This window comes from Mus caroli, unplaced genomic scaffold, assembly GCF_978045245.1.
Source record: "Mus caroli unplaced genomic scaffold, Mus_caroli_1 scaffold_10, whole genome shotgun sequence".
Taxonomy (NCBI): domain Eukaryota; kingdom Metazoa; phylum Chordata; class Mammalia; order Rodentia; family Muridae; genus Mus; species Mus caroli.
In genome coordinates, this window is record NW_028227265.1 from 36,070,750 (window position 1) to 36,088,259 (window position 17,510).

A 17,510-nucleotide genomic window follows, 5' to 3' on the forward strand; every position below is an offset into this window, starting at 1 on the left:
TGCTCCACATAGCTCGCTCCAGTTGGTACTCTCTATTTTGAAAATCAATTTTATTTTCAATTAAAATATACTTATATCCTTTATCCTAGTTTCTCTCCAACCTTTCTCTCCACTCACAAATTCATATCCCCTTTCATTTTATTATTGCTGTATACACACATGCACAAATACATGCATGCACACATGCACACATGCAGCACATACATATTTTATATAGGAATGTGAGAAAAAGTATGTACATAAATCTGGCTGGGTTCATTTAGTGCTGCTTGTATGTATATGTTTTTAGAGTTAACCCAGAAGCACTGGATATTGAATAATCATTTAAAGGGTTCATTAAACTAATTCTTGTTTTGATTGATTGGCAACAGTCCTTGAATGGCTATAGTTTTTCATCTAGCCCTTTTATATAACCCAGGAACAACCTGCCAAGGGTTAGTCTTGCTCAATGCACTCTGCTTTCCCACATGAGTTATCAAGGAAATGCTCACACAGATTTTCCCACAGGCTAATCTGATGGAGGCAGTTCCTCAATCAAGGTTCCCTCTCAAGGTATGAGACTAACCTGTGCTAAACTGAAAATGAACTACAAAACCTTGAGTAAATGGTGAACAAGAAAGAAAATCTAATTAGCTTTTCACCAGTTCAGGGATGGAAGGCTTACCTGGGCTCAGAGGGTTCTAAGGTCTATTCTGACCTGGGACCTCAATTATAACTGTTGACTTTGAAATGGACCAGGACGCAGAGATCCATACAGGAACTAGGCATGGATAGTGTACTCCCAACATACATTCCCCGGGGTGTACATTCTCCCTCTAGCTTCTATTTCCTAATGTTGTGAGAAGCTCCGAAAATAGTGTCACTGTTTCGTGACTAAGCATGCACTACCCAGATAGATCCTACTGGTAACATCACACATTCAAAGGGACAGGGTTTTAAATCTCGGAGGGGAAACTGGCACTCCTTCATCACATCTACAAGCAACACACTGACTTCCAATAGCGGTGTGTTTTAATAGCAACACAGGAAGACACGTCTGAACCTGACCTTGAAAGAAAAACATAAAATTTGAACCAAGAACACTGTCATAGACAAAAGGTAAGTGACCCTGAGCACAAAGGGGTTCAGGGATTCTCCCGCCTGATTCACAAAACACTCTCAGTAGCTGGCCTCCTTCAGGAAGGGCTGGTTCATCAGAGTGAGCTCGTCCTATCTGCTTCTAGTCTGCCCTTGAATAACCCATCCCCTCCACCTTCTGTCTCACAGGTGTCCCACCAGAAGTATCTCAAGGTATCTCAAGGGTATCTGGCATTTGTTGTGCCATCAAGGCAGGCAGACAATACTCTTTTTCTTTTTCATAGGCCTGTTATCACCAGGTTCCAGGGCACATCCAAATGAATAGGTACCAGGGTAAGTTCCTTTGCAAAGCGTTTTACTGCCTGGGTAAAACTGGCTCGCCGCACTCTTGTTGCATTAGCATCTCTCTCAGGTTTCCCTTTGTCTCCTGCCAGTTTGGGCTTACCTGGAGCCACCACACTTCAATTTTGTGTAAAAGAAGGCTTTAAACATGTGAATTGTTGGGCATCCTGATTATTATGACTTTCTATGAGAAGACTCACGTGGGAATTGTTGAACTCCTGTGTAAGCTACTGGGCATCCTTTAGCATCTGCTTGTCTCCTCAAGTCATTTGAGTTTGAAGGCAGGCAGAAGCTCTCACCTTGTAGCCCAGGGCATCCTGAGCTTCTGACTTTCTTTCCATGTGTGCTGTGACATTTTGTCCTCTGCAAATCTCTTGGTCCTTGGTCTCAAGTAGTGGTACTGAGATGTTGTTGGGGAGGCCATTGCCGACACTGTCTATGTAGATTGTCCCCGTGCTTTCCTACAAAGATAGGCTGTGGCCGGGGTCCCCTTTTGTCATTTTCATGGTTTGTCTTCACTATCTTCTCAGAATAAGAATTGTTCTATTCTGAATTCCTGGTTTCACTTTGACTGCTTTGTGTTGTATTCTGTGACAGTCCTGGCAGATTGTTTTGTCTTAAATGGTGGTGTTTCTGACCCATGAAGCTGCCACACAGCCTTTGATATTTCTGTCAGTATCCACTAGGAGTTTTTATTTTTTTATTTATTATTTATTTATTTAGTTTTTAGATCTGTGCTGGTCAGGGTCCACATGATCACCAGTTTGATCAATCTTAATAAGTTCTTCTGGAGTGTGACTGAAGACCCTCCCCTGTGTTGTGGTAGAGGCATTTGTGACCCTTCCCACCATGCACAAATGTCACCTCATTGCAGCATCTTCCTGAGGGGCTCACCATACTGTTGTTGTTCTTGTTGTTTGCCTCTCTCTCGGGTTTACATGTCTCCTGCCAGGCACTTTGCAACCAAGATCTATTTCATCGTGTTCCTGTTTCACCATCTTCCAAAGCCCAGCTGGCTTTTCAGGCTGCACATAGGTTCCTCCCTCATCTTGGCATTTCACTTTCCCTGAATTTTTTGGCTTAGGGGTCCATGCTGCTGGGGCAACTGCCATACAGAGTGACTACTTGGGTTGTCTCTGCTCACATGCCTGGCGGACTCCTCTGGAACAGCCTTCTGATTTCATATCCAAAGGGAAGGTCAACTGAAGTCTTGGTTGGTGTTCTTGTGTTATTATCCTAAAATAAGCCAAGGATCTCTTATCCACACCAGACACGGTGATTCAAGGTCAAAGTCATAAACCACTGGATGAAAGAACTCAGATTTCCTCCTCATCAGGGGAGTTTGCTCTTGACCTTAGGTTCAGTCAGATCCTGAAGCCAGATGGAGACGATGGATCAGTGAGGACTTGTACCACAGTGAACTCATAAATCAAACCTTGTCTTCATGGTGGAAGTCGACCTCCATGGAGTTCAGGTATTAATCTTTCTGTTGGGGAAGAAATGGGGCTCCAGAGCACAAGGAACCTCTTTAGACGCCCCCAAAATGTGGGACACACTGATTTTTTGGGCTAGTATTCTGAAGATACCACAGATTGGCATTGTGCCCAGTTGCAAGGGAAGCCAGACTCCTGCCTGCCTCAGCTGATGTCCTGGCTATGGGCTTTCAGGTTTCTTATGTGGTTTTGATGCAGTTTGATGCATCATGACAACATTCTATGAGGCCATTCCCACTATCATCCAAATCAAGGGACATCAAGTTTTGTTTCCATATGTGGAGTTAATGTTGGTCTCCTCCTGTTCTAAAGGCTGAAGCAAACCCACAGTCTATCAGAACTCAAGGGGAGAGACATGTAGATCTGTCTCAAGGACAGTATAAACGATTGCAGAGAACAGCAGATACAGGATATCTGGGTTTTCTCAGCTGTAAAGAGTAAAAGATACCTAGGCATCAGGGGAGGAATTGATACTCACATCCCTTCCCCGTTGCTGAAAAGAAAATTATCACAAGTTATACATTTTTTCTTTTCAGTTTTTCTTCTTATTGAAAATAGACTCTTTTTGTGATCTTAAAATAATGATTGTTACAAAAGATTTCATTATCTCAGCTATTCGTAGATGGTTCCCAACGTTAAGCAGAAGCAGGCTCACCACTAAGGTCTGCTTTTGTATGACACGCTTGCTTGCTTGGGTGGCTGAGGCACCTGCTACTCAGCCATTATAAAGTCAACCCTTGTTCATACCCAGACAGCATAGGAGTGAATGTAGCTCCTCAAAATTATAACTCTGTGAATTTTGTCTTAATAATCCTTGAACTAACAATATCAGGGGCCTTATTTGGAATATTCTTTCTGATTTGGTCCTAGCCAGTCTCTTTTTCATAAAAAGTCTCTAATTTACTAAAACCAATACTTGAGTCAGACTGGTAACTCTGGAACGTACCCCAGACCTTCAACATTTGGAATTGCCAGTGAGATCTGGGCATTGGCACAGAAGCTGCCAGGTTTTGTCTGACCAGTCTTGGTTCCCCATGCACTCTTGGCCTAAGGGTCGAGAAACTGGAGGGACGAAGTCTTTGTAGGAGTTACAGGGATGTGCCCAACACCTAGCCTTTTACATCTCCACAGAGTTTAGATACTGCTTTTCCTGTTCGGGATCGCTAAAGAGGTTAAAAAGCCTCTTTGAGGGCTTCTGATCAGGGGGCTGTAACTTCGATTGGAGAGGCCCAGTCCTTTGGGAAGTGACTGGTGAGTTCCCTGCCTTAGGGCAAAGGAATCTGAGAGGCTCAGTGTTTAGGGGATCCATTGAGAGATTTTTTTTTTCAACTCCAAAACTTGTGAAAAGATGCATCCAAAAGCCTCTGGAGCTATAGGTAAGGATTTTGTCTCCAGTAGCACTCAGTAATGAGACTTGAGTAATGAGCAAGCTGGGTGCTGTATTCCTAGTGACCTCTAGGATGCTGTGGACACGGGGTCTTCCATACCCAATTCTGAAGGAAAAGCGAGGCACCAAGTCCCAGGACACTGTCTGCCGTTTTTCCATTCTGTTTGTTGTCACTTATTATTTATTTATTTATTTTTAAATCCAAAGTTGTGGGTCAAAAGTCTTCCATCCATGACAGCCTGTGAACCTGATGGAGGCTTGTTTTAAGGACTTCCAGAGAAACGCTCAGGAGAGTGGAGAACAGTTCTATGTCAGGAAACTATTTGCTTTTCTCTGCCTTGATGGATCTTTATTCCAGGTGGTCTGGCTAGCCGAAGTCTTCTTTAAATGTTCTTTTCTTTCCAGGGTGCATCATATAATGCAGTTTTTAGTAAACCAGTGCATCTAGACATACTTTCCTTCCCTCTGGCCTGGACATTCCTGGTAGAGGAGTCCCCTCCCTTGATAAGGAAGTAGCAGCCAAATTCTGTCCTCCTAATGCCAGCATTTTCATTTCAGAAGAAACAAATGAAACCAAGGGTCAGGACAAAATCTGGCCCCAAGTCTCGTCAGCCCAGCTAGATGCAGAAGAAAAGCTGCCACCCTGTGTGTGAGCTCTGGAGGTCAGAAAGTGGAACTGGCCACTGGTGATACTCCCTACCCCGGCTCACTTCTCCCAGCCCTTGGGTCAGTCATCTTATGCATGCAGGTCACTGATTAGATGGGAAAATTTCCCTCTGGAGACAATGCAGAGGCCTGGTCACACTGGAGCAGGTTTCCCCATTGGCCCCAGTCTCCTGGTCATTTGCTTATATTTGCTCTTGCCCCCAGTCTCCTTCCAATTTTCTCTCAGAAGCCTCATCCCCATCCTCGATCACAGAAGGAGTGATAGAGTTCCCTAGGACTTCCCCTTCAGAGGCACAGTCCACCAACCACGGAGCTGATAGCAGCAGGACCTGTTTCACTTGATGCTCCCTGCCATGCTCCCCCAACATCTCTTGATATAGGCGTTTTCTCCTCGAGAGAGGCTCTCTTGTGTGGATAAAGCCCAGTGGGAGAAGGATGACATGGGATGGGGGAAACTTGCTAGCTGTTTATGATATGTTTCTTTCTCTACTGATGATCTATATAATTGGAAAGACCAAATTCTCCCTGTCTCGGGAGAGCCCCAATGGTTTATTTATTTATTTTTTAAATGAAAAATAATGTTTTACAAACACAAGCCTACTTGGGCAGTCTGTTGGCAGCTACGTCATTTCCCCCATCCCCCAACAAACAAGAGGAACAGAGTTCAATGGGAACCCCAGAAACAAGTCCTGGGAAGTGATAGAAGATCAACCAATGACTTATGGTCATTTAAGATGATTTCCCTGCCAAACAGCAGGGTTGGGACCTGAATTCTGGTGAAGGTCGGGAGTCTTTCAACCATTTCGCCAGACTCTGTTAGGGGGATTTTAGGGTAATAGCCAGAAAGTCTATAAATTTCTCTAAGGTAAACCAGATAACTTTGGGTTCAGAAGGGTCACTATATGACTTCCTGTAGCGCCCCCTAGAGGCCTATGGGTCTTACACCCAGATTGACCTAGAAGTCACAGGAGAAAACCGAAAACAAAAACAAAAACAAATCTAGAGGATATTAATGTGGCTTTTGTTTTACAGGCTGCACCAGATAGATACTAGGAAGAAAATTCAGAAAATAGGAGGATTTTAAGAAAAAGTATTGGCAAAGTTAGTTATTGTTTAATGTATAAACAATAATAGGGATACCCCAGAGGACACAGACTAGGAACTAACTAGGATCCTGTTGGCAACATCCTCCGAGAAGGAGCTTGTCTTTCAGGATCTGCAATGGAAGGCCAAAAGCTGACGGAAGCAGACAGAAAAAGGAACATATTTTCAGGAAAAACTAGAATGCACACTGCAAATCGATAGGACTTTCAAAGGACCAGTGCACAAGATGTAACTGATATGCACTCTGCTGTGAAATGGGCCATTGCAAAAAGGAACGCCCCAATCTAGAACACAGGTTCACAAGTGCTTAAGCTAGGCCCAAACTGTTGCTCTACAGGATCTGACAGCGTCCCTCCCCAGAGCCCAGGGTCACTGTGAAAGTGGGAAGAGGTGGACTCCCCTAAACTTTGTGAATACGTGAGGCATTTACTCATATCTAAAGCAGCAGACATGCCAATAAGGGGGAAATGGTCAATAAAATGAGGAGATGCCAGTTCTCAGATCTGCTCCTGGACCACCAAAAATAACAACACACAACAGCAAAACAAAAACAAAACCCAAAACAACAAAAAGAAAGTGTTGACTTGGGAAAGTGGTTAGTCGTCCACTCTTGGATGGTGATGCTTGAATTTCCAAACCCTCTGCTGAAATGTGACCTGTGCCACAGACTAAGGTAGAAATACATTTTGAAAAGATGTTATAAAGAGTACTAAATTAACATGAAATTCTGATAATCATCCCACTAAGGGAAGAATATATTCTACTATACAGCCCTCCTCTGGAGAAAGGGTCAGGCTTGTTAAAAGACTTACAATAAAAATTTCCTTCTGTCTGGACTGAAACAAACCCACCAGGGCTAGCAGCCCACCAACCCTGTCAAGTGGACCTGAAAGGCTACTCTACCCCTGTCAAGGTAAAACAGTGTCCTGTGACATGGTGAGCAGAACAGGCAGGGAAAGTCCACATTCCTGAAGTGGCTTGAAGCTGGCACATTGGTCCCTTGCCATCCTGTTGGAATACCCCATTGCTGTCCATCAGAGGGCCTGGATCGGGTGATGATAGGCCAGTCCAAGATGTTTTGGAGATAAACAAGACAGCATAAGACATTCATCCAATAGTTCTAAACACTGATACACTTCTGAGTCCACTCCCTTTTCTACCCCTTCCACCAGAAGGCAGGTCTATATTGTGCTAGATTTCAAGGATGCCTTTACTAGTATGTTTCTGGCCAATTGACATTTGCTTTTGAATGGATTGCTCTGGAAAAAAAGGACCAATGGCTAATTGAAAGAGACCAGATTGCTTCAGGGTTTTAAAAATTGTTCAATTTTGTTGGATGAAGCCCTCCACACAAACTTATAAACATTCTGGTCCAACCCTGAAAATGTCACACTCCTGCAATAGGTGAGTGACCTCCTTCTGGTAGCAGAATCTGAGAAAAAATTGTCCTCACACCACATAGTCAATATTGGAAACACTTCATTAACATGGATAACACGTCTCTGCAAAGAAGGCTTAGCTCTACACCTTCGAGACAACATACCTGAGGTATGAACTGCAAGAAAATAAGAATCCAGGCAATCACTCAGCTCCCAAGCCCGAGACAGAAATACAACTCTGGGAGTTCCTTGGGTCCTCAGGATATTGTGAGCTTTGGATACACAGGTTTGCTGAGCTGATCAAGCCACAATGCTGACTACCTGGGACACTGAACAAGACTTTGGCTCATGTCCAAAAGAGAAGCAGGTTTTTCTAGTGTTAAAAGCAGTCTCTGGATTTGGCTCCAGAATTAGCACGGTCAGGCATGGCCAAACCATTCTACCTGTTTGTGGATGAGAGGAAAGCCATGGCCTGGGGGTCCTAACATACACACACGCAAAACGAGGGCCCCAGAAGCAGCCTGTTGCCTGTCTCTGTAGGAGGTCGAATCAATCTGAAGGAAGCACCATGGCTGGCATGTCTGAGACCTACTGCTTCCAAGTTCTCCTGACCCAGAAAGCAGACAAGGTAACTCTGAGGCCAGATCTGCTGATTGCGGCTGCAAAAGAGGTAGAAGCTCTCTTGGGGAGCACACATTGTAAGTGGATGACAATTCTACAACCCCTTACCAGACTGTGCCCCTAGATCAGCCAATGTTATCTATCAAATGTCATCACACAGCTAACCTGAATACAGCTGCTTTACTGCCACAAGCAATGACCCCACCACCTAAACATCACTGCTTCCAGGTCCCCACCACGCTTCAGGGATAGAGCCAGGACATGTCTGCGATGTTCCATGGACATGATCAGACATGGTAATGTTTTCATGTGGTAGCAGTTTCATCCAGGAAGGCACAAGTTATGCCAGGGCAGCTGAAGTGACTATGAACCATTGCCTTTGGGTGGAGGTCCTTCTCCTAGGGACTTCAGCTCAGACAGCAGAACTTGGTGCACTTGCTGAGGCTCTCAAACTGGGAAGATGAAGTTATCAATCTACTGACATAGATAGGCCTTTCCACTGCACATATGCATGGGGCCATTTACCTGGAGAGTGTCCTCTTAAGAGTAGAGGGAAAGACACCATAAATAAGACGAAGATATTGGACCTTTTAGCTGAAACCTGGGCATCAAGAAGGATCTCTATCATCCACTGTCCTGTTCACCATAAAGGAGATCCATTAGGGACGACTAGAAACAGGATGGAGGGCAAGTTAGCCAGAGAGGCTGCCTTAAAAGGAGAACCCATCCTCCCAAGATTGTTTTAAACTAACTGATAAAAAGATACAGGTTCCACAAAGCACTGGAGAGACACCTGGAGTGTCAGCTCTAGGGAGGGACTCACCTGGGAAAAGCAGGTCAACTGAACCTATAAGGAAAAGATTCCTTTTCACAGGAATGGACCTGATGATACTAGAAGCCGCTTGCACATGTCAAGCCTGAAAACAGACAAATGCTTTCACGGTTAAGGGGCCAGCCCCCGCAGTGATTAGGAAACAAGGCTTAGGAGCAAATCAATAGTGGGATGTAGGTTTTACAGAAGTCAGGCCTGGACTATATGGATATTATTTACATTTTTTTGTGTGTGGATACTTTTTCTGGATGGGTAAAGATCTTTCCCATCAAAACAGAGACTGCTCATATTACAGCTAAAACTTTTTAGATAATGCATAGCTTCGGATTACCATTGTTCATATGAGAGGACAGAGTTAGCCAGAGTCAGGCAATCTCCATGACAGGCTTCAAACTGGCAGTTTGGGAGACTCTATCTAAGTTTCTGTTTTCTAGAAGTGAGAACCTGGATCCAGGAACCTGAGGACACTTTGTCACCTGGCCTGAAGTAAGAATAGGTAGCTAGAGTGAGTAAGCAACTCCCTGGGAAGTCTTCAGGGCCTGACCAATTATAGAATCAACCAGACTCCTAGAGATAGAGCTAACCAATCAAGGTATGAGGGCACACACCCTCCCTGGAATTCCCTTGACAGTAAAAGCTGGGCCTGCAAGACCTCTAGGGGTCTCCATTCCCAAATGGAGGAAATTCAGCTGAATATATGCTCTTTGCTTTTGCATACTATTTGAGTGACTTTTAGATCCTAACACATAGTGTCAGAGAACAGGCCAGCCTTTATATCTAATGTCACTGAAAATATTTCTGCCTTTCTGAGAATCGGTTGGAAATTCCATTGTGCTTATCATTCCCAATGCTTAGGACAGGTAGAGAGGATATATGGGATCATTAGGAGACGTTAACTAAATTAACCTTTGAGACTGGCTAAAGATGGGTGGGACTCCTTCCCTTTGCCATCCCTAGGGCTTGATGCACTTCTTATGTAAAAGGACTGAGTCCATTGGAAATTCTTGTTGGGAGGCTTCCTTGCATTCTCCCTTAGGTAGGGCTGGAACCAGCTGCAGAACTTACTAATCAGTAGCATCAACCTGTGAGGCTGTGCAGCAGACTCAGGAGGCCGTGCCTTCTTCAGTTGAGGCTACTTTCCAGAGCAGCCTTGTCTACACCCCTTCTATCCAGCAGATAATGCGTGGAACAATAGACATTGAACATAGGCATTAGGATTTCTCTGGAAGGGACTCCATCTGGTCACTCCGAACACCCCCACTGCTGTCAAGGTGATGGGATCTGCACCTGGATCCATCCTTCAAAAATCAATCCCATCACAGGGAGAAAAGGCGGCCTAGGTTCAGAGGAAGCCAGTAGTTCAGCTTCAGAGAGCTGGACCATCAAAAGGATCTGAGGGGATCCACTAAAGATAAGACTGACACAGGTTTTAACCTAATGATGTTATAAGGTCTAATCATGTTGCCTTCTTTATTATCCTAGGATCAAACTGGAAAGCCTCTTGAGCCCTTCAGACACCCATACCCTTTATAACAAACAGGCCAGCCTTTCTATCTAATGTTACTGAAAGTATTTTTGGTGATCTTGGAATCTATTGGAATTCCTTATAGTAAGTTTATGATTAGGAACAGCTGGCACCACTCTCCTTGCCACTAATGTAACAGTGATGGACACTAACTACAGAACTTAGGAAGTCAGAGAACACAGGGCTTGTTTGTATTGGAAAGGTCTATTGAAAAGCTAGAGGAACAGACTCTTTAGCTGAGGTAGTCTTGCAACGTGGCAAGACAATCTGCTTTATGCAGACAGGGGGAGTTGCTGTATGATCTTGCTTCCATGCAACTCATTCCGGGATTGCTGGAGATAATTTGGCTGTGCTTGGGAAATGTCTTATAGAATGGGTAAAGACTCTGCGTGGAGGAAATAAAGGGCTCCCGATTTCATTCTCAGGTTCCCCCTGGCTGATACTTCTGCTGTCAGAGGTTGCAGGGCCTCTAGCCCTTCGATTCCTACTGATCACTGTTGGCCCCTGCATCTTTAACACCGTAACTAGATCTATAAATTCACACTTAGAAGGTTTTACGCTAATCGCTATTGAATCCCAATATGGATGGGTACCCACTGCAGAGTCAGCCAAGCCACCGTTCATGGGGAAGGAAGAGTATGCTGGTGAACATTATGCTGAGAGGTTAAATTTACTGTGCCACGCTTGTAGAAACAAAATTGCTGTTAGCTTGTATAAGACATGAGGAAATTGTTCCTACCTTGTGTGTACCCTGTCAGCTGGCCAGAGATGGACCACTTTCTCATACTGCTGCGTCTGCATGTTTTATTGTCATTTTTTGAACAGTTGAGTAATATCCTATTGTGTAATTCCACTGCATTTTCTCTCTCCAGTTTTCTGTTTAGGGTCATCCCTAGGCCAACTGAGCAATTTAAGAGTTAAAGATTAAAAAGACTTGGAAAACAACAGCTCTCACTTAGCTAAAACTTGTGACCAAACAGCAAACAATGAAAACAAAAATCTGATGATTGAATCCAATGTTTCCACTGTTTGTTTCCCCTTTGACGAAGAAATAAAACTTCCAGACAACACATTGGTGAACTGTCTTATTGTATAGGTCGAATAGGTTCTAGCTCATAGTAAATACACACATTTTACAAATGGCAGAATGCAGCGTAATTGGCCCAAATGTGTATCCTAGAACATTCGACTCTTATGATAAAGCAGAAATGCTTCCTCGGATAAAGCAACCATTGTTTTTTTTAGTGCCCAAGATCAAGGCCAGAGCTTTTCAGACACACTAGCACTGTGATTCACCTATACCTGGCAATGAAATTTAATCAACCACATACTATACCCTTCATTGCACGCTCACATCGAAACTAGCAGAGTAAAAACATGATGAGTGGTCTATACTGGAGAACTTTGTTTAACATTGCTGTGTTCAGTATCCTCCAAACTTATTCAGCCAATAAGGAGAGGGGCCATAAAGAGGATAAGTGATCAAGTGTCCATTACAAACACAGAGGGAATCCAGGCATATGTGTTTCAATAAGACAACGATGCTACACAGTCTATCTTCTACTTATTAATGAGTTGTGTGGTCAGTAAAGGAGACTGTGTGTTTAAACAGAGACCTTTTATTGAAACAAAGAAAAAGGTACTAACAGAGGGTAAAAAAAAAAGTATCATGATGTCTTCCTTAAACCATAGTGACTGTGCTACAGTGACCTAAATGCCAGTACAATACAGTTTACATTGTTTTTGCATGAATTCCTCCTTCACGCTAACTTACCCATGCCAGCTTTGCCCCAGGTTTAGGGCACTGCACCAGCCTGTGGATTCTCACCTGTAAGAAACAGCCTGAGGTCATGAGCTCAGCCTTAGACAATCAGGCTGATGAGAAACAGAGGTTGGACCTGAGTGGTGCCTCATCGCTGAGCCTCAGTGCTGGCTAGCTTCCACGCACAGAGCTTGGGCTCAAGCCCCATCCTTCCCCAGCCCTCCCAGTGTCAGCTGCTGCCTCGTACTCTGGCATGTAGCCCAAGCTCCATCTCCACACAGCCTCTCTCAGGCTCTACCCCATCCCCTATAGCCTTACATCTTCTTCACTGGGAAGGCCCCACCCTGATAAAGACATTTAAACCCACATTTAGAGAACCACACAACCTGCATTTCTGGACTAAGGTCCTGCTCCTCTCTTAGTAAAAGAATGAAGTCTAGATCTGCTTGGGGACACTTTCTGACACAGGTCCAACCTTATGCCCTCTTGCTCCATCCCCAGCGCGCAGCTACCAGATATCCTTACTTAACCTACCCCCCACCCTCCCCGGCTATCTCTGCTCAGATTTAGCCTAAGACCAGCCACCACTAAAGGCACATGTACCACCATCCAAGGCACACATTCTCTCTGATCAGGTACCTGGAGCCTTGCACAATGAAGACTACACACACACACACACACACACACACACACGGTTCTCCAAATAGGAACGGAGGTTTGTTGAATTGACTTTGGAGCCCTTGAAGATCTTGCCAGCCTTAGGGTGTGAGAGTGTGGATTAGGAGTGAAACTTTCTCCATGCAAGTCACCCCAAGGAAGGCCTGAAGATCATCTCTCTGATCTCTGTACCTTGCAATTTTGGTTACCCTGTCCATACATTTTCTCTTCTTTCTTTCTTCCTTTCTTCCTTTCTTCCTTTCTTCCTTTCTTCCTTTCTTCCTTTCTTCCTTCCTTCCTTCCTTTCCTTCCTTCTTTCCTTCCTTTCCTTCCTTTCCTTCCTTCCTTTCTTTCTTTCTTTCTTTCTTTCTTTCTTTCTTTCTTTCTTTCTTTCTCTCTCTCTCCTTCCTTCTTCCTTCCTTCCTTCCTTCCTCTCTCTCTTTCTTTCTTTCCTCTTTTTCTTTTCTTTCTTCCTTTCTTTCTTTCTTTCTTTCTTTCTTTCTTTCTTTCTCTTTCTTTCTCTATCTCCCTCCCTCCCTCCCTCCCTCCCTCCCTCCCTCCCTCCCTCCCTCCCTCTCTCTCTCCTCTCTCTCTCTCTCTCTCTCTCTCTCTCTCTCTCTCTCTTTCTTTCTTTCTTTCTTTCTTTCTTTCTTTCTTTCTTTCTTTCTTTCTTTCTTTCTTTCTTTCTTTCTGAGACAGTGTTTCTCTGTATAGCCCTGTCTGTCCTGGAACTCACTCTGTAGACTAGGCTGGCCTCGAACTCAGAAATCTGCCTGTCTCTGTCTCCCAAGTGTTGGAATTAAAGGCTTGTGCCACCATGCCTGGCGCCTTGCCCATACATAATAAAGACTTGCATGGTAGCAGGGAGAAGAGTACTCCCCATGGTCCCTGAAGGCACAAACCTCCTAATTTTGTCCAACACAGAATCCCCAGGGCTTGAGGACAAGACCTGCTCAGTCAATGGGGGGAGTGAATGTAAACATCCTTCAAACAAACTTAAGGTACCATGATTAGGAAACACGTTGGACACCAAGAATGTCACCTAGTTACACAGACATGAGTACCTCAGACTGAAAAATATTTAAAAAATTAACTGTGTGTATATGCATGTTTGTGTGTGTGTGTGGTGTGTATGTGTAGTGTGTGTGTTTTATTGTGTGTATCTGCTTGCTTTCCACCTTATTTTTTTGAGACAAATGCTGAATGTGGAGTTCATCAACATGGTTAGTCTGTCTGGTCAGCAAAATTCAGGGCAGGAGGATTCCAAGAGGATGAGGCTGGTTTTTTAAACATGAGAGCTTAGAGTCTGCACTCAGGTCTTCATGCATGAAGAGCAAGCACACCACTGCCTGAACCACCTCCCAGGCATCAAACATTGCTTTTTTCTGCTTGTGTGGGTCACACAGTCTTTGTCAGAACAAGCAGCAACATTTAATGCTGTTGCTGAACTTAAGCTTTGTGAAGCTGTGCTATAATTTCTAGTGAGTCCAGTTTGCAATTGGTCTTCAAGTGGTTGGGTGGTCCTGGCGACCAAGAGCTTGTGGACATGAGGACATTGTTAGTTCTGTGTGCTGACTGGCTCAGCTTTCTACCCCAAAGGAGAGTCCTCAGTGCTTTTCACCAAATTTCCAACCTTTGGTAGCAAACCACCCTTCCCCGAACTTCATGCTTTCGGGCCCAGTGCTCACCTCCAGATTACTGCTAGCTCCTTGACAATGAGGATTATATAAATGGAGGGAAATTTAGGTATAGACACATGTGATCGACCAAAGCCACAGATTTTGTTCTGGGCTAAGCTGGAACCAAATCCCTCTGTTAGTTATGGATTCTGTAACCTTGCCATTACAGTTGTTATCTTTGGACTCCTATAGCTTTAATGACATTAGCTGCAGACACTAATGAGATGACTTGACTCTGATTCTGGTCATCTCTCACATTAAATCCATGAAAAGCATTAAACATGCAGCTGTGGCACTGACAAGGATTTTTTAAAAAATGGGATAGTTACTAAAGGCAGACAAAAGAGATCCTGAAAAAAAAAAGAGAGAGAGAGATCTTGAAAATGTGTTGGGTACAGCCTAAGAGATTACTTGTATATGCTTTGGACTAAATATTGGTGTCCCCTCAAATTCTACCATATTTATCTGTTACTCCAGATGATGCTATCAGGAGGTAGTCTATTGGAGGGTAGCAGCCTACGATGGTTAATCCCTTGTGAGTGGTGGGATTATTGCCCTTAAGAAAAAGACCCTAGAGTAGTTCTCAATCTTCCTAATGTTGTGGCATTTAATACAGTTCTTGATGTATATTTTCATTGTTCCTTCATAATTATAATTTTGCTACTATTAGAAATTATTAGCTTCTCTAACCTGGGACACAGGTGAGACCTTCCCCCAATCCCCTTGCCTGCTTGAGCCCCACCAGGCTTAGCATCTGTGGGCTCTGCCCCACCATGTTGGAGCTCCATTTTTCTTCTGGTCTGAACTACACCTGCAGCTCTGGATCAGCTTGCCCCCTACCCCGTTCCTACATCATAGCTCCATCTGCCTCCCAGGAGGCCTGCTCCAACTGGGAACACCCAGCCAGCCAATGCCAGAGACACACAGATGGCAAAAGGCAAGTATAAAAACATAATCAGCAAAAGCCAATGCAACATGGCACCATCAGAACCCAGCTCTCCCTCTATAGCAAGCTATGGATATCCTGACACACCAAAGAGCAAGCTGTGACCTTAAACTCCATCTCATGAAAATGATAGAGGCATTTAAAGAGGATATAAAGAATCCCCTTAAAGAAATATAGACTACTACCAGACTTTCAAAGAAGAGCTACTACTAATACTCATCAAACTCTTCCACAAAATAGAAACAGAAGGAACACTACCTAATTCATTCTATGAGGCCACAGTTACCCTGATGCCTAAACCACACAAAGACTCAACAAAGAAAGAACGTCAGACCAATTTCACTTATGAACATTGATTAAAAAATACTCAATAAAATTCTTGCAAGCTGAATCTAAGGACGCATCAAAAACATCATTCGTCATTGCCAAGTAGACTTCATTCCAGGGATGCAGGGATGGTTCCAAACGGTAGTTCATATACAGAAAATCAACAATTTAGTCCACTATATAAACAAACTGAAAGAAAAAAATCTCATGACTATCTCACTAGCTGCTGAAAAATCCTTTGACAAAATCTAACACCGCTTCATGTTAAAAGTCTTGGAAAGATCAAGGATTCAAGGCACACACCTAAACATGATAAAAGCAATATACAGTAAGCTAATAGCCAACATCAATTTAAATGGGGGAGGGACTTAAAAACATTTCCACTAAATTTGGGGACAAGACACAGTTCCCTACTCTCTCCTTATTTATTCAATATAGTACTTGAAGTTTTAGCGAAAGCAATAAGACAACAAAAGAAGACCATCAGGATACAAATTGGAAAAGAAGACATACTTCCTCCAATAAGGCCACACCTCCTCCAACAAATCTACACCCACGATCATGTCAATTCCTATGTGTCTATGGAGGCTGTTTTCATTCTAACCACCACAAGGATTAAGTCACCTGCAGTTGGTAAATAAGATATAAGTCCTCCCAAGGACTTGACCAGTCTCCATAAATATGAAAAATACACTTCTTTAGTTTGTAGAAACCTTGTTGTATGATACTTTGTTATAATGGCTCAAAATGATGGAGATGATATCCAGGTAAGAAGAGGTCTTGAAACTAGAAAGCTGTCATTCCTTGAAGGAGACCAAAACAAATGGAGTCATTGACTTTCTAGTCACCTGTGGGAGAAAATATTTCATCTCAATCTGGGCTTCTAGTTGTCTTTGATTGTTTAGTCCCCAGATAAAAGACACATAAGCTTTATATTTACAATAAGCCATAATTATTACTAGAGCTGGGCAGATATCTGCCCTCTACGCTATTAGAATCTATTTCCCTACCAATAATGCTAAATTATAATTTGCCATCTTCCTTCTGTGCAGCTCTTAACTCCAACTGGCCAGTGCTCATGGCTATGGTTTCATGATTCACCATCACACGGAGGCTTCCTCTCTCTGTCCACTTTCTTCTCTCTCTTCATGCTTCTCTCAGATACCAAACATGGGAACCCAAAACACTGCCTATATCTCTTCTGACCAACTATTGGGTGTCAGCATCCATTTTTAACCAATAGGGGATAATTTGTGAGGCAAGGTTACATAGCATCACTTGTATGTGCAGATTCTCTCATCCCTGGGGGCAACCAGACCTTGGTGGCCACTATTGAGCATCACAATTTAAGCAAAAGGACAACTTCAACAGTTACCTTGACCCACACATCTGAGTTGTACAGTGAACAGAATATGGAAATTAATTCACCATTTCCCCCAAGGAATATGCTAAGCTCCATGGCCTGATGGCTCATGTTTAAATTCTTTTCTCCTAGAAAATATTATAACTTTCTTGAAAGCACTCCTACAGCAATGATTATGCTTTAAGTAATAGATTTTCTTTTGATGATTTTGCATGTGTATATAATTTCCCTCCCACCCCTACCATATCAGTCATCAAGGAAATGCCCATACCTTAGTCTGATGGAGGCAAATCCTCAAAGCAGGAGGTTCCCTCTTCACAGATGATTCTAAATTATACTAAGTTGAAAAA